This window comes from Notechis scutatus, chromosome 3 (genome assembly GCF_049901735.1).
Source record: "Notechis scutatus isolate UNSWTSFEM ecotype Mainland chromosome 3, rNotScu1.2, whole genome shotgun sequence".
In the NCBI taxonomy this organism is placed as follows: domain Eukaryota; kingdom Metazoa; phylum Chordata; class Lepidosauria; order Squamata; family Elapidae; genus Notechis; species Notechis scutatus.
Window position 1 is genome coordinate 9,440,011 of NC_142011.1, and position 15,909 is coordinate 9,455,919.

Consider the following 15,909-nt stretch of genomic DNA (forward strand, 5'->3'; position numbering starts at 1 on the left):
CAGAGGTGGGTTGGAGGACTGATCCTGCGCTTTTCTCTTCTTTTTCCTCTCAGCTGGTTGGCTTTTTTACCTCCTCTAGGCTGATCGTGGGAGGCTTTTTTTTTACTACTGGTTGGGCTGAACCGGTAGCAATTTTTGCTACCGGTTTGGCTGAACCAGGCCGAACTGGTAGCATACCACCACTGAGTTGCATGCCTGTGACTGCCATCTTGAATTTTAGACCCCTCTCCATATTCCTTCCTTCATCCTTTTCTGTTCCTTCCTTTCTCCCATTTTCCTCCCTCCCTCCTTTTTTTCTTTCCTTTCTTCCTTCCTCTCTCATTCACCCCCTCCCTCCTTCCTTCCCTTTCCTTCCTTCCATGTTCCTTCCTTTATCCCCTTTCAATTCTTTTTTTTCTCCCATTTTCCTCCTCCCTCCCTCCCTCCTTCCTTTCCCCTCCATGTTCCTTCCTTCCTTTTCCCTTCCTCCCATTCTCCCATTTTCCTTTCTTCCTTCCCTCCCTCTTTTCTTCCTTCCTTCTTCCCTTTTCCATTCCTTTTTCCCTTTTCTTTCTTTCACCCATTTCCTTCCTTCCTTCTTCCCTTTTTCTCCCTTCCTTCCTTCCCTGCCTACCTGCCTCCCTCCCTCCCTCCTTCCTTCCCTCTACGTTCCTTCCTTTCTTTCTCTCATCTTCCTTCCTTGCCCCTTCTTTCCTTCCTTCCTTCTTTTCTCCCTCCTTCCTTCCTTCTTTCTCTTTCCTTCCTTCCTTTTCCTTTCCTTCCTTTCTCCCTCTTTCCTTCCTTCCTTCCTTCCTTCTTCCTTCCTTCCCTGCCTCCCTCCCTCCCTTTCTCCCTCCCTCCTTCCTTCCCTCTACGTTCCTTCCTTTCTTTCTCTCATCTTCCTTCCTTGCCCCTTCTTTCCTTCCTTCCTTCTTTTCTCCCTCCTTCCTTCCTTCCTTTTCCTTTCCTTCCTTGCCCCTTCTTTCCTTCCTTCCTTCTTTTCTCCCTCCTTTCTTCCTTCCTTTTCCTTTCCTTCCTTTCTCCCTCTTTCCTTCCTTCCTTCCTTCTTCCCTCCTTCCCTGCCTCCCTCCCTTCCTTTCTCTTTGGTTCTCGGAGGTAAACACTGAGGATTTTTTATTTTTAAAGGGGAAAATTTCTACTCCTGACTTAAACCAACACCGCTGCTCCTCTGCCTTTTCGGGGAGGCCCTAATCGCCGATATGAGCTTGGTGCTCCTGTTCTGCTGAGAGCGAAATGGGTGCCTTCCTGTCAATTAGAAAAGGGACAGCTGGAGTTTCTCCTCTCTCTGTTGAAATGTGGGCATATTGCATGTCAAGGGGAAAATAACAAATGCAGCAGGCTAGCATCGCCATCTGTCACCAGTGGAGGCGATGGGGAAACAAAGGGCCAGACTTTGCTTCGGAGAAGATGTCGGGTCCAAGGAAAATCTTCTCCTTCTGGACTTGGCAAGATGTGCTTCACATCTTTTGCAGAACCAGCTCTGGAATAGGCTGCCACCGATTAGCATTAGAGCCTCGTTTTGTTTGGGGATCCGTGGGATCTAGCTGCGTGCAGAATCCACTCCGATCTCAGAAGGAAAATGTCTTCCTTTTTTTGTGGCCGCCGTCAAGCCAACGTAATGGTCCTTAAGCAAACTCGTTGTTCCCAATGGGCTATTTTTGGCCAGAAACCTGCAAAAAAAAAAAAAATGCCAAAAAATTGTATCACCTAAGCACAGGACCCTGCGAATAGCCATGGAGTCAGTTGCCAAAACACCCAAATTTTGATTCTCTAACTACAGGGTGTGGGTGAGTTTTGTGTATACTTTCAGCCATCAGAACTTCAGTAACGGATCCTAAGTAGGTCTCAGGAGGTCTGTTGTAACTTCGAACAGTTATTATGGGACCAGTCACTAAGCGAGTTTAAAGACGAAGGGAAAGCCAGGAAAGACCGTGAAGATAATAGAATAACAGAAGGTAAAGGGACCTTAGAGATCTTCTAGACCAACCCACTCCTCCTTATACCATTCCAGACCATTGGCTGTCCAATCTCTTCTTACAAAAACCTCCATTGATGAAGCGCCCACAATTTCTGAAGGCAAGCCGTTCTACTGGTTAATTGTCCTCACTGTTAGAAAGTTTCTCCTTAATTCCAGGTTGCTTCTCTCCTGGATCAGTTTCCATCCATTGTTTCTTGTCCTGCCCTCTGGGGCTTTAGAAAATAAGATGACTCTTTATGGCAACCCATCAAATACTGGAAGACTGCTACCATGTGCCCCCTAGTCCTTCTTTCCTCTAGACCAGGGGTCTCCAACCTTGGCAACTTTAAGACTTGTGGACTTCAACTCCCAGAATTCCTCAGCCAGCAAAGCTGGCTGAGGAATTCTGGGAGTTGAAGTCCACAAGTCTTAAAGTTGCCAAGGTTGGAGACCCCTGCTCTAGACTAAAAGGTACAATGTAAAGGTTCCTCTCGCACATGTGTGCTGGTCGTTTCTGGCTCTAGGAGTCGATGCTCATCTCTGTTACAAAGCTGAAGAGCCAGCGCTGTCCGAAGGCGTCTCCGTGGTCATGTGGCCGGCGTGACTAAATGCCGAAGGTTCATGGAGTGCTGTTCCCTTCCCACTATTTTTCTATTTGCATTTTTTTACGTGCTTTCGAACTGCTAGGTTGGCAGAAGCCGGGACAAGTAACGGGAGCTCAATCCGTTACGTGGTGCTGGGGGTTGACAAGTTCAGTTAGTCCAGTCCTCTAGACTAGCCAAACCAACTCCTGCAACCGTTCTTCATATGTCTTAGTCTCTAGGCCTTTAATCCTCTTAGTTGGTCTTCTCTGCACTTTTTCTAAAGTCTCATCTTTTTTATAATGATGCAGGATTCCAGATGTGGCCTTGACTAAGGCTTTACAAAGCGGTACTAATCCCCCATGTGATCTTGATTCTATGTCTCTGTTTATATAACCTAGGATTGCATTAGCTTTTTTTTTGGCTGCCGCCGCACATCCCTGACTCATATTTGATTGCCCACTAGGACTCCAAGATATTTATCCACTGTAATCGCTGTAAGCAGATGAGCAGGAGTTACATGAGTTACCCACTCATCCTCTTCCGAATCGGAGTGAGATATCTTGTGCTGCTATTTAAACTGCAGTATCTTCAAAGGTGTATGCAGAGGTGGTATTCACAGCAGGTTCTGACCAGTTCTGGAGAACCAGCAGAGATTTTGAGTAGTTTGGAGAACCTGAAAACACCACCTCTGACTGGCCCCGTCCCCATCTATTCTCCACCTCCCAAGTCCCAGCTGATCGGCTGGTTCTTCTTTTGTTGCTCTGCATAGGAGAATGGAACTGGAAAGCAGGTTAGCGGGGTGGGATGGGATGGGGAGGGAATGGGGATTTTTCAGTATATCCTTCCTCCAGGAGTGGGGAGGGAATGGGGTGTCATGCCCTTGTTGGAGTCCGATTTTGAGGGGGGGAATTGAGCAGCTGACAGGGAGTGGGAGTGTGGCAAAAATGGCTGTGGAAGAAACGGGGGAAGGGCACAGTCCGACTGGGCATTCAGGGGAAGACCCAGGGCCATCCCCTCTTCATCCTAGGATACACAGGGAGGAATGGAGAAGGGAGCAACATGGCTTACGAAAGAGAAAAAGGCCCTGATCCCTTTTATTAGTTGCAGCTGGGAGAACAGGATATAAGTGGGGTGTTTGCACACAGCTCTTTGCTGGAAGCAAAGCATACATTTTCTTCGTAGAGGCTTATCTGGGTTTTGGCATCCTCCCAACTGTGGGTGCTGCGTTATCCTTTGAAAGTCTTCAAGTTATCATCCTGGCCTGCCGTGTTAATTACTGCAGTGTGGTTTGTGTTGGTTTTTTTTATTTCTAATTAACTTTACTTTGTATTCGGACTGCAGTTCTGCCCTTCGTAGACTGTTTTTTTGAAGAGTTTGATATCCAGCCAAAGATAATTGGACATTGGGCCAAGTTGGAGGCATTAAAGGGAATTTATTCTACTTTGGTGACTTTGTTATTTTTGTGTCATGCCCCGAGTCATCACATGGGGATTTTGCAGTATCCTTCCCCTGCCATGCCCACCAAGCCACGCCCACAGAACCGGTAGTAAAAAAAATTTGAATCCCACCGTGTATGTAGATCTATGCATAGAAGTGGATTGACTCAGTCCCCTTGGAGAGGCTTCATCGAAGGTGATCATGTCCACGCATCTCCCTGATGGAGCCAGATTACAAAGTGTGTTGGAGATGAAATGCCCATTTATCTAGGAAAAGCTACAAAGCCTTTTCTTTCCCCTCCTTGCGTCTCATGAATATGCATGAGCTGGGAATTAACCCCTTTTAGTGCCAGGCTAGCCTTGATCTGGCCTTTCTTCCCAAAATAGCCTCATATGCGGAGCCACACCCTGACCCACTTCTTACTTGCAGAGAGAAGCCAAGGAAGGATGCTACGAACAGCACACAAAGAATGGGTAGACAGGTGCTGCGATGATTGGATATCAGAACTGCCAATCAAAGGATGGTTCCACAGGGTACCTCCTCTGGGTTTATATTCCAGAGTGAGGGGAGGATGAAATGGTGGGTCCCAAGAAAGCGCAGGGTTCAAACTCAAGGGAAACAATTTCTCTTAGAAAGACCCCACACCTTCATTCATACATTTTATTTATTTATTTGGCTTTTATCCCACCTTTTGTTACTTTAGAAATACTCCAAGGCAGCAAACATACAGATTATTCCTTATTTCACCTATTTTTCTCAGCCCTGTGAGTTGGGTTGGCTAAAACAATGTGACTGGCCCAAAGACACCCAGTCGGCTTTCATATCTAAGGTGGAACTAAAACTCACCGTCTCCTGGTTTCTAAGCCAGCACTAAACCAGACTGGCACTCATACTCCAGGTAGCAGTGACTACAGGATATTCAAAGACCCAATATGTGATATTGGGGTAAAGTTTTAATATAACAATCTCAACTCTTCTGTCTCACACATACACCTTAGAAATGCCATTGCTAATTCTCTCTCCATTTATCTCTGGGATACACACACACACACCTGTAAAAATGTGACTATTTTTGTTCTGCCCAGTACCTGGTGAAGCTATTCAGAAACCAAACTGAGTCCTGTCTGTGCCTAAAATGGTGGATTTCTGCATATCTATTCATTTAATTGGAAAATAATGATGGTGCCATGTGGTATTGGTCAGGACCATGGCTACTGTCCCACAGCCTGAAGGACAATTAATTTGAACTCTATATAAAAAATCCGGAGGCATCTTTAAGGAGAGTTCATCTACTGGAGACTTCCTGCACTCAGCCCTATTATTTGATTGCTAGTGATCTGAATGTCAGCCTTGTAAGCCATAATTTACTTGGAAGCTTTGAGGTGACCACATTTAGTGCCTCCTCTGATGTCTAGTTTAGAGGAAAAAAGGACTAGGGGAGACACGATAGCAGTGTTCTAATATCTCAGGGGCTGCCCTAAAGAAGAAGGGGGTCAATCTATTCTCCAAAGCATCAGAAGGCAGGACAAGAAGCAATGGGTGGAAACTGATCAAGGAGAGAAGCAACCTAGAAATAAGGAGAATATTTCAATAATCAGTGGAATAGCTAGCCTCCAAAATTTGTGACTGCTCCATACACAGGAGGTTTTTAAGAAGAAATTGGACAGCTCCTTGCCTGACATTGGACAGCCACTTGCCTCATTGTGCTTCAGCAGGGAATTGGACTAGAAAACCTTCCAGATCCCTTCCTACTCTGTTATTCTGTTATCCAACTCTGAGGCAAACCTGACCTTGCTTCTTAGCTTCTCATCTCAGACGAGATCAAGCAGGTGCTATTACCTGCTGGGATTCCTCATCATTTCTGCTTCACGCTCCTCCTCCTTCCTCCAGGCACCCTTTGGAGAAACCAAAATTGCAGACATGATTACAGCCCACTCAAGGCCTTTAAAGATTTCAAGGGAAACGATAGCAAGGTGTACCAAGCAGGGCCCGTCAAAAGAAGATCACCGCTGACAATTGACAAAAAAAACAACAAAAAAAAACACAGAGAAATCCAAGCAGCTAATCCACCACCCGTCAGCCAAGGAGCCCTGAACGTCTGCAAAAACTAGCTATTGATGCTCTGGTCTCTACTCAGCTAAACATACATTATGCGTAGAGAAGGAAAATGGCCCCAAATACCAGGAGGAAGGTTATATTGCCATGGTGGTCTGGGACGTCGCTAAGCCATCACAGAAATGATGGTAAGAAATTCTCCAAGCCTTCTGCTTATCTGGGGACCCCAGGATGTCATAATATGGACGTGAGACATGGTGAGGGGGCTGTGTAAGAAACAGGAGGATCTCTGGGCCTCAATCACCAACAGATAGGAGAAAAATTGATTAGTAGCTAATCTCGTAAACATGCAGTTCAACCAAGCCCAAGGGAAGAAATGTAAAGCATTTGGAAACACCCTGGTTTTATGAATGCACGAATAAAGCATTTTGTAACCTTTAAGGCCCACGTGGTTTGTGCCCAGTTTTCCCAGTATCTTTTCCCAGTTACATCTATCCAGCCCACCAGAACAGGAGGCAGGGAATGCTGAGGTCCCCTCTCTAGTGGAATCAAGAAGAAGGACCTTCTCCGTGGTGGCTCCCTCCCTGTAGAACATCATATCTATGGAGATGGGATTGCCCCCTCACTTTGACTTTCAAAAGGCCCTGAAGATATGGTTCTATCAATGGGCCTGAGTTGATATGGAACCCATCAAGAGGTTTGATTTGATTGTTGTCAGCGGAGGAGGTGAGTATTATTTTTTGCATTGAAGTTTTCGTCCATTTAAGTTACCCAGAGTCACTGAGAGTGAGTTGGGCTGAAAAAGAAAGAAAGAAAGAAAGAAAGAAAGAAAGAAAGAAAGAAAGAAAGAAAGAAAGAAAGAAAGAAAGAAAGAAAGAAAGGAAAGAAAGAAGGAAGGAAGGAAGGAAGAAGGAAGGAAGGAAGGAAGGAAGGAAGGAAGGAAGGAAGAAGAAAGAAGGAAGGAAAGAAGGAAGGAAGAAAGAAAGAAAGAAAGAAGTAGGTTGATTTTTTGGGAAAGAAGGGTGGGAGTGAGAGAAAGAAAGTAAGAAAAGGAGGAAGGAAGGAAGGAAGGAAGGAAGGAAGGAAGGAAGGAAGGAAGGAAGGAAGGAAGGAAGGAAGGAAGGAAGGAAGGAAGGAAGGAAAAAAAAAAGGGAGAGGAAGGGAGGAGGTGGGAAGGAAAGGAAGGGAGGGAGGAAGGGAGGAAGGGAAGGAAGGAAGGAGGAAAAAGAAAAAAGGGAGAGGGAGGGAGGTGGGAAGGAAGGAAGGGAGGGAGGAAGGAAGGAAGGGGAAAAAAGAAAAAAGGGAGAGGAAGGGAGGGAGGTGGAAAGGAAGGAAGGAAGGAAGGAAGGGGGAGGAAGGGAGGGAAGGAAGGAAGGAAGGAGGAAAAAAAGAAAAAAGGGAGAAGGAGGGAGGTGGGAAGGAAGGAAGGTAGGGAAGGAAGGAAGGGTGGAAGGAAGGATCAAAAGCTGATACAGAATTGCATCCAGTTCTGGTAGTTAGGCACACATTTATCCTATATAATAATTATTTTTTGATTTGCCATGCATGAAAAATTCAAGCTTTTGATGTTTTGATTGATTTGTGGAGTAGAGTAAAATTAAAAAGGTAACCCTTGATCTGGGAGCACTCAGTCTCAAGTTCCACCTCCAATTGTCTCTTCGACAACACAGTAACTCCAACCAAGCGTTATTAAACATGACTGTATCTCACAGCACAGGCAAAAGTTTTGAGGACTAAATTAAAGAGAAAAGTGAGAAAATAGAAAGTGCACCCTTGGTAAGCATAGATTATCTAGGGATTTAAATAGAACATGAGTATCCAGGGAAACGAAAAATAAGCCTCTGGAAAAACAGGCGAAAACTTTCTCAACATACAGTACAAAGAAATAATGATCCTGTATCAGAGCATGGATTCTACAGTATATCAAATCAAACAATTTCAATATAACTAAGGTAGGCGTACCTGCATCCAGAATCAGTGAAGTGATAGGATCATTACCATGAAGCCCTCAAAGATATGGACAAAGGAATTAGAGTCTAGGAAGGTGAGAAATTCTGATTGTGTGACAGGTGTTATTATGGGTATAAACCAGGGATGGGGTATATTATGGATATTAATTATAGGTATAAACCATTATGGGTATAAACCAAGGGTGGGGAACTATGGCCCTTTTATGACTTATGGACTTTGTGGCTGGCTCAGGAATTCTTGGAGTTGAAGTCCACAAGTCATAAGAAGGTCATAGCTCCCCACCTCTGGTATAAACCAAAGAAGGATCTAAAACCACAATGAGAATAGAACAAGGTGGCCATCCATTCTTTCAGGCTCAGATAGAACTTGGTTTGGTCTTCTGTGGACATAATATATTTAGATCTCAGCAAGGCATTTGACAAAGTAGACCACAACCTACTTCTTAGTAAGCTAGAAAAAAGTGGAATAGATAGTACCACCACTAGATGGACTCGCAACTGGCTGGCAAACCGTACTCAACGAGTAGTTCTTAATGGGTCTAAGTCCACATGGAGGGAAGTAAGCAGTGGGGTGCCACAAGGTTCTGTCTTAGGCCCAGGACTCTTCAATGTCTTCATTAATGATTTAGATGAGGGAATAGAAGGAGAACTTACCAAATTTGCAGATGATACTAAGCTGGCAGGAATAGCTAACACCCAAGAAGATAGGCTCAAGATCCAGATGGATTTTGACAGACTAGAACACTGGGCCATATCTAACAAAACGAAATTCAATGTAGAGAAAAGTAAAGTCCTACACTTAGGCAAGAAAAACCCAAAGGACACATATAGACTGGGTGAAACCAGGCTCAATAGCAGTAACTGTGAGAGGGATCTTGGAGTCTTAGTGGACAACCAGCTAAATATGAGCAAGCAGTGTGCAGCAGCAGCCAAAAAAGCTAATGCAATCCTAAATTGTATTAACAGAGGGATACAATCAAGATCAAGGGAAGAACTAATATCACTCTACAAAGCCTTAGTAAGACCACACAGCTAGAGTACTGCATCCAGTTTTGGTCACCACATTATAAAAAAGATGTTGAGACTCTAGAAAAAGTGCAGAGAAGAACAACCAGGATGATTAGGGGACTGGAGATAAAACATATGAAGAACGATTACAGGAACTGGGCATGGCTAGTCTAGTGAAGAGAAGAACCAGGGGAGACATGATAGCAGTCTTTCAATATTTGAGGGGCTGCCACAGAGAGGAGGGGGTTCAAGCTATTTTCCAAAGTGCCTGTAGGCCAGACAAGGAATAATGGATGGAAACTGAACAAGGAGAGATTTAACCTGGAAATCAGGAGAAACTTTCTGACAGTGAGAACAATCAACCTATGGAACAGCTTGCTCTCACTTTAGAGTTTCAAGAAGAGATCGGACTGCCATTTGTCAGAAATGGTGTAGGGTCTCCCGCTTGGGCAGGGGGCTGGACTAAATGACCTACAAGGTCCCTTCCAACTCTGATTATCTGTTAAATCTGTTCTGAATAGCTTACCCAGGTACTGGGCAAAATAAAACAGTGGTCACATTTTTACACATTTTTTAGAGTATCCCTAGAAAGATAAATGGATAGAGAAGAAGCAGTGCCCTTTCTAAGCTGTGTGCGTGTGATTCGAAAAAGTCAAGGTGATGATTGTTATCAAAACCCCACATCAATATCACAGATTGGGGCTTTGCATGTGCTGCAGTCCTTGCTACCTGGAGTATGAGTGCCACTCTGGCGCATTTCTACCCTAGAAATCAGGAGACTGTGAGTTCTAGTTCCACCTTAGCCATGAAAGCTGGCTGGGTGACTTTGGACCAATCACAAGGAGATTGTGAGTTCTAGTTCCACCTTTGGCATGAAAGCCAACTGGGTGACTTTGGGCTGATCCCCAGGAGACAGTGAGTTCTAGTTCCGCCTTTGGCATGAAAGCCAACCCCCCCCCCCCCCCCCGGTGTTTCCCCCCGATCCCCAGGTGACTTTGTTTTTTTTTTTCCCCTTTTTTTTAAAAAACCTCTTTTTTTCTTTTCCCCCCCCCCCCAAATTTTTTTTTCCTCCCCCCGGGGGGCTAGATGACTTTGGGCTCTTCACCAGGAGACAATGAGTTTGAGTTCTGCCTTCGATATCAAGGCCAACTGGGTGACTTTGGAGTGATCACCAGGAGACTGTGAGTTCTAGTTCTGCCTTAGGCCTGAAATTTTCCCAAGGGAGTCCATGAGAAACTGGGACTGCTGCAGAGGGCCAACCCAATAGGGCTGTGAAAATGTATTGGCACACACGGACATATGTACATTGGGGGGGCGGGTGAATAAAATAAAAGTAATGCATTTTGTATTGCATGCATGGCACAGTTATTCACATTCAATTTACGATTGATCTCATGTGGGGCTAGACAGGGAGAGCCAAAGAGCCGGATGTGACCTGGGGACCATAAAATGCTCAGGTCTGGAATAGTTTGAGAACATGTCCTAACTTCATAGGGGTTGGTCTGAATCAAAGATGGCTGTTTGCATCATATACAGGTTGTCCTCGACTTAACAACCATTCGTTTAGTGACCACTCAAAGCTACAATAGCACGGAAAAATGTGAGTTATGAATGCTTTTCGCACTTGTGACTGTTGCAGCATTCCTGTGGTCACATAATCAAAATCTGTGACGCTTGGCGATTGGTTGCAGTGATGGTCGCATTGTCCTGGGGTCTTTTGCCACCTTCTGAACAAGCAAAGCCAGATTCTCTTAACAACCACGTTACTAACTTAACAAGTGCAGTGGTTCACTTAACAGTGGCAAGAAAGGTTGTAAAATGGGGCCACACTCTTTTAACAACTGCCTTGCTTACCAACAGAAATGTTGAGCTCAGTTGTGGTTGTAAGTCAAGGACTACCTGTATACAGGGCGAGGTAAGGATAAGGTGACTCTGCCCCCAGCTTTGCCTGCTCTTCTCCAACATCTGCTTGTTTGAGCACGTGATAAACCACCATTTCAGGGGTGGTAATTCAGCAGGTTCTGACCAGTTTTGGAGAACCGGTAGTGGAAACTGTGAGTAGTTCAGAGAACTGGCAAATCCCACCTCTGACTGGCCCCGCCCCTATCTATTCTCTGCTTCCTGAGTCCCAGCTGATCGGCTGGGTCTCCTTTGATTGCTCCGCACAGAAGAACGGAGCTGGAAAGCAGGTTAGTGGGGTGGGGAGGGAATGGGGATTTTGCAGTATATCCTTCCCCTGCCACGCCCACCAAGCCACGCCCACAGAACTGGTAGTAAAAAGATTTGAATTCCACCACTGGTGGGTTTTATCAAGGAAGTGAGATCATAGCACAGGCTTTTATTTTTAGTTTATTGTTGGTGGATGTATTGGTTGTTTTAAGAGTTAGTTTTCAGATGGGCGTCTGTACTAATGTTTTAAATAAGTAAATACTTTGCTATAGAAAATACCTTTCTGTATTATACCATCTCCCCACCTCAAATTTGATAGAGATGAGAGATGAGAGAGAGAGAAGGAAGAGATGATTGAAAGATAAATAGATAGATGGATGAATGGAGAGAGAGAGAGAGATAACAGACAAAGAGATAGACATAGGTAGAAAGATGAATGGATAGGTAGATTGATAGATACAGGGGTGGGCTGCTGGGGTCTCGCAGGGGTTCGGGAGAGCCCCTAGCTAAGATTCTGCGCAGTTTGGAGAACCCCCAAATCCCACTCCTGGCTGCCCCCACCCCACCCCACCCACCCCAGGACTCCCCACGCGGCCCATTTTGGATGCAGGTAAGTTCAGGGCATGAGCGGGGGCTCAGGGAGGGCGAAAAACGGGCATCCCGGAAGTTTGGCGAGGATGGAAATGGGCCCATTTTTGGCTTCCAGAGAGCCTCCGGAGTCCGGGGAGGCCATTTTCACCCTCCCGGAGGCTTGAGGAAAGCCTCCTGAGCTTGGGGAGGGCAAAAATGGCCTGCCTGCCATGGTGCAGGAGGCCAAGTAAGCCAAGGCCGCCATGGCCACGCCTACCCAGCAACTAGACAGAGAACCCATTGCTAAAATTTTTGAAGCCCACCCTGGATGGATGGATAGATAGATAGATAGATAGATAGATAGATAGATAGATAGATAGATAGATAGATAGATAGATAGATATAGATATAGAGGGAAAAAGAGAGAGGGAAGGATAGATAAATAGATAGATAGAGAGATAGGTAGATAGATAGATAGATAGATAGATAGATAGATAGAAAAATAGAGATGATATATAGATATAGAGGAAAAAGAGAGATGGAAGGATAGATAGATAGATAGATAGATAGATAGATAGATAGATAGATAGATAGATAGATAGATAGATAGATAGATAGATAGATAGATATAGATATAGAGGAAAAGAGAGAGGGAAGGATAGATAGATAAATAGATAGATAGAGAGATAGGTAGATAGATAGATAGATAGATAGATAGAAAAATAGAGATGATATATAGATATAGAGGAAAAAGAGAGATGGAAGGATAGATAGATAGATAGATAGATAGATAGATAGATAGATAGATAGATAGATAGATAGATAGATAGATAGATAGATAGATAGATGATAGAAAGAAAAATAGAGATGATATATAGATATAGATATAGAGGGAAAAAGAGAGAGGGAAGGATAGATAGATAGATAGATAGATAGATAGATAGATAGATAGATAGATAGATAGATAGATATTTTCTTCTTGTTTAAATACTCTGGTGAAATAATTAATTAAATGAGTCTTCTTTTTTTAATAAAAAGTTCAGGTGGGACAGAGAATTTGCAAAGTGTCAAGAAAGTGTCTATAAATACTTATGCCAACAAGTACCATCCTCTTGAAGAACAATAAAGCATATGATTTTTTATTCATGCACTCCTCGCCCATCTTACAGAGATAACCTCTGCTTACCTTGGATAATTTGAGATTCTGAGCTATCACTTTTAGCCAAAATAACTAATAGCACGGGTTTTCTATCTATGCTTTTTATCAATGCCCCAGCTCAAGGACAGGAGTGATCATCCTTGAAATTCCTGGCCTAATGGACATGTTTTTTCAATACAAATTTACTTCCCACTCTCAAAATTAGTCTTTTTTCTTAAGACGAGTAGTGGGTAACTGCCTCCTTCTCTATTTAAATTTTTTCAATTACATCAGCTCTCTGATGCTCATTAGGAGAAAAAAAAACAGTCCTGTCTTCATTAAACACATAAACTAACTTTGCCGCAAGAAGACCGGTGTGGGTAAAAAGGGTAATGGCTTAATTTTCTTCATTTTGGAGAATAACATCTCTTGTCCTGGAGCAATATCTTTAATAAATGCAACGTGTCATTTCAGACTTCATTTAGACTGCTAATTTGACTTGGAGTGGCTTTGGTAAAATTGAGTTTGTGGGGGAGAATGCCACATTTTGTCATTGTGTTTATAGGCTTTGTGCTTGTCGCCAAAGACACCAAAGCCTTGAGATGTTTTGTGTGCGTGCGTCTAGAAATATCTATTAGACAGATAAGATCTTGGTAGGACCACATCTTTAGAATATTTGCATCCAGTTTTGGTCACCACGATATAAATAAGTTGTTGAGATTCTGGAAAGAGTGCAGAGAAGAGCAACAAAGGTGATTAAGGGACCGGAGGATAAAACATACAAATAACAGCTGCAGGAATTGAGAAGTCGAGTCAGGGTGTTCAATTCTGGAACGTTAAGACTTGTGGACTTCAACTCGCCCACAAGTCTTAACGCTGCCAAGGTTGGACACCCCTGGTCTAGTTTAATGAAAAGAAGCTCTAAGGGTGACACATGTTTGGTCCAGACAACGGCCTGCAGAGCTGGCAGCAGAGTCGGACAGTGGGCCAGTCCTGGAATCAGGACTCAGATAAGGGATCTGTGTCTGACACAGAGATGGGGCCAGAATCATTGGAGAGTGATGTGCTGACTCTGGACTCTTCAGAATCTGATATCAGCAAGGCAGAGGAACAGGGGGAGCCTGTTCCCAGTGCGCGCTTGTGCAGAGCTGCCAGAAGGCAAGAACAGTTAAGACAAAAGGGGCGACTCGGGAGTAAGGCTTGGAGATGATTGGCCCTCCTATAAGACATAAAGGAGGAACAAAGGGACATGAGCCTTTGCAGGAAGCAACTTCATTCTGGTCAGTTTAAAATCTGAAGCTCCGTGTTGACTTTGTGCTCCAGTTGGCCTTTTACAGCTAATTTGCAATTTAGTCATTGGCAGCATTTCAAGGGAGATAAAGGTGGGTGCTTATCAGCTTTATCCCGAAAGACTGTGGCAGACTTCTGTTGGACTATTCATTCCTAAACTGTTTGGGACTCATTACGGGCTGTGAATGCATATAATTGACAGCTGTTGAAATAAAAACAAGGTTTTTGGGGAACAGCACGTGATTGTTACTGTCTCAGGACGCCTTGGTCAGAACAACGCGGTGGCAGTCTTCCAATATCTGAGGTGTTGCCATGAAGAAGAGGGAATCAAGCTATTCCCCAAAGCAGCTGAAGGCAGGAGAAGAAGCAATGGATGGAAATCAATCAAGGAGAGAAGCAACCTAGTACTGAGGAGGAATTGCCTAATAGTGAGAACAATTCATTGATGGGACGTGTTGCCTTCAGAAGTTGCGGGTGTACCAATGCAGGAGTTTTTAAAGAAGATATTGGACAAACCATTTATCTGAAATGGTATAGGGTTTCCTGTTTGAGCAGTGGATTGGACTAGAACAGGGGTCTCCAACCTTGGCCACTTTAAGCCTGGAGGACTTCAACTCCCAGAATTCCCCAGCCAGCAAAGCTGGCTTAAAGTGGCCAAGGTTGGAGACCCCTGGACTAGAAGATCTCCAAATTCCCTTCCAACTCTGTTATTCAGATCTTCCTGCAGTCAGGAGAAAAATGCAGGTTGTCTATTCCAGAGGTCCCCAACCACGGTCCACGGACCGGTCCGGTCCGGAACAAGTCCTACCGGGCCGCTGGCTTGCTGGCGCCGCCATCTTGTTTTGATGAAAAAGTGCTTCCGGTGAGCTTTTCCGGGTAGAAAGCTCACTGGAAGCACGCTTTCATCAAAAAGATGGCGGCGCTTTCAGCTTTTCTGGGTAGAAAGCCATTTCTACCCGGAAAAGCTCACGAGCGCTGGCCGCCGCATCTTGTTTTGATGAAAAAGTGCTCCGGTGAGCTCACGGTGAGCTCATCAAAACAAGATGGCGGCGCCCAGCTGATGTCGGTACCGGGCCGCGGCGTAAAAAAGGTTGGGGATCACTGGTCTATTCAAAGAGGACAAGACAATTGCTTCTGAAGATCAGCTGTGTTTATTCCTCAGGAAGACCTTTATTATGGGTGAAGACCATTCATCTGCAAATGAGATAGCGGGGAGCCATTATCCTAAACTTTTAAATAGATTCTTTTTGGAGGATGTGCTGAAGGAACTTCGAATGTTCAATGTGCAGGAAAGAAAATAAAATCCCACACCACTAGACTAAACAAATAGTTTCTTTCCCTGGGCCATCCGAACCGCAAATAAACACAAAGTCACTACCTTATTAAGGATGTGAAAAGATGTGAAATATCTCAATACCCCATTCAGATGTATAATAACATATTACAGTGCAATCCGTCTCTTGTGTATTATACTCAGCTAAGCGTCACAGTCAGTGTTGGAGGTATATTTTGTGTATATTCGTAGATATTGTACTCTCAAATTGCAAATGGAGACGTGGGTACTCTATCTTTCTTCTCTTCATTTTTAAGTGCTTTGGTTTTATTGTATTGCCAACAGTTGCTGGGGTGCATCCACAGTTTCATTGTACTTGTACAATGACAATAAAGTTCTTCTTAAAAAAAATGGAGGAGAGACATATTGTCAGAGTTTAGATTTACAAAAAAGTGAAA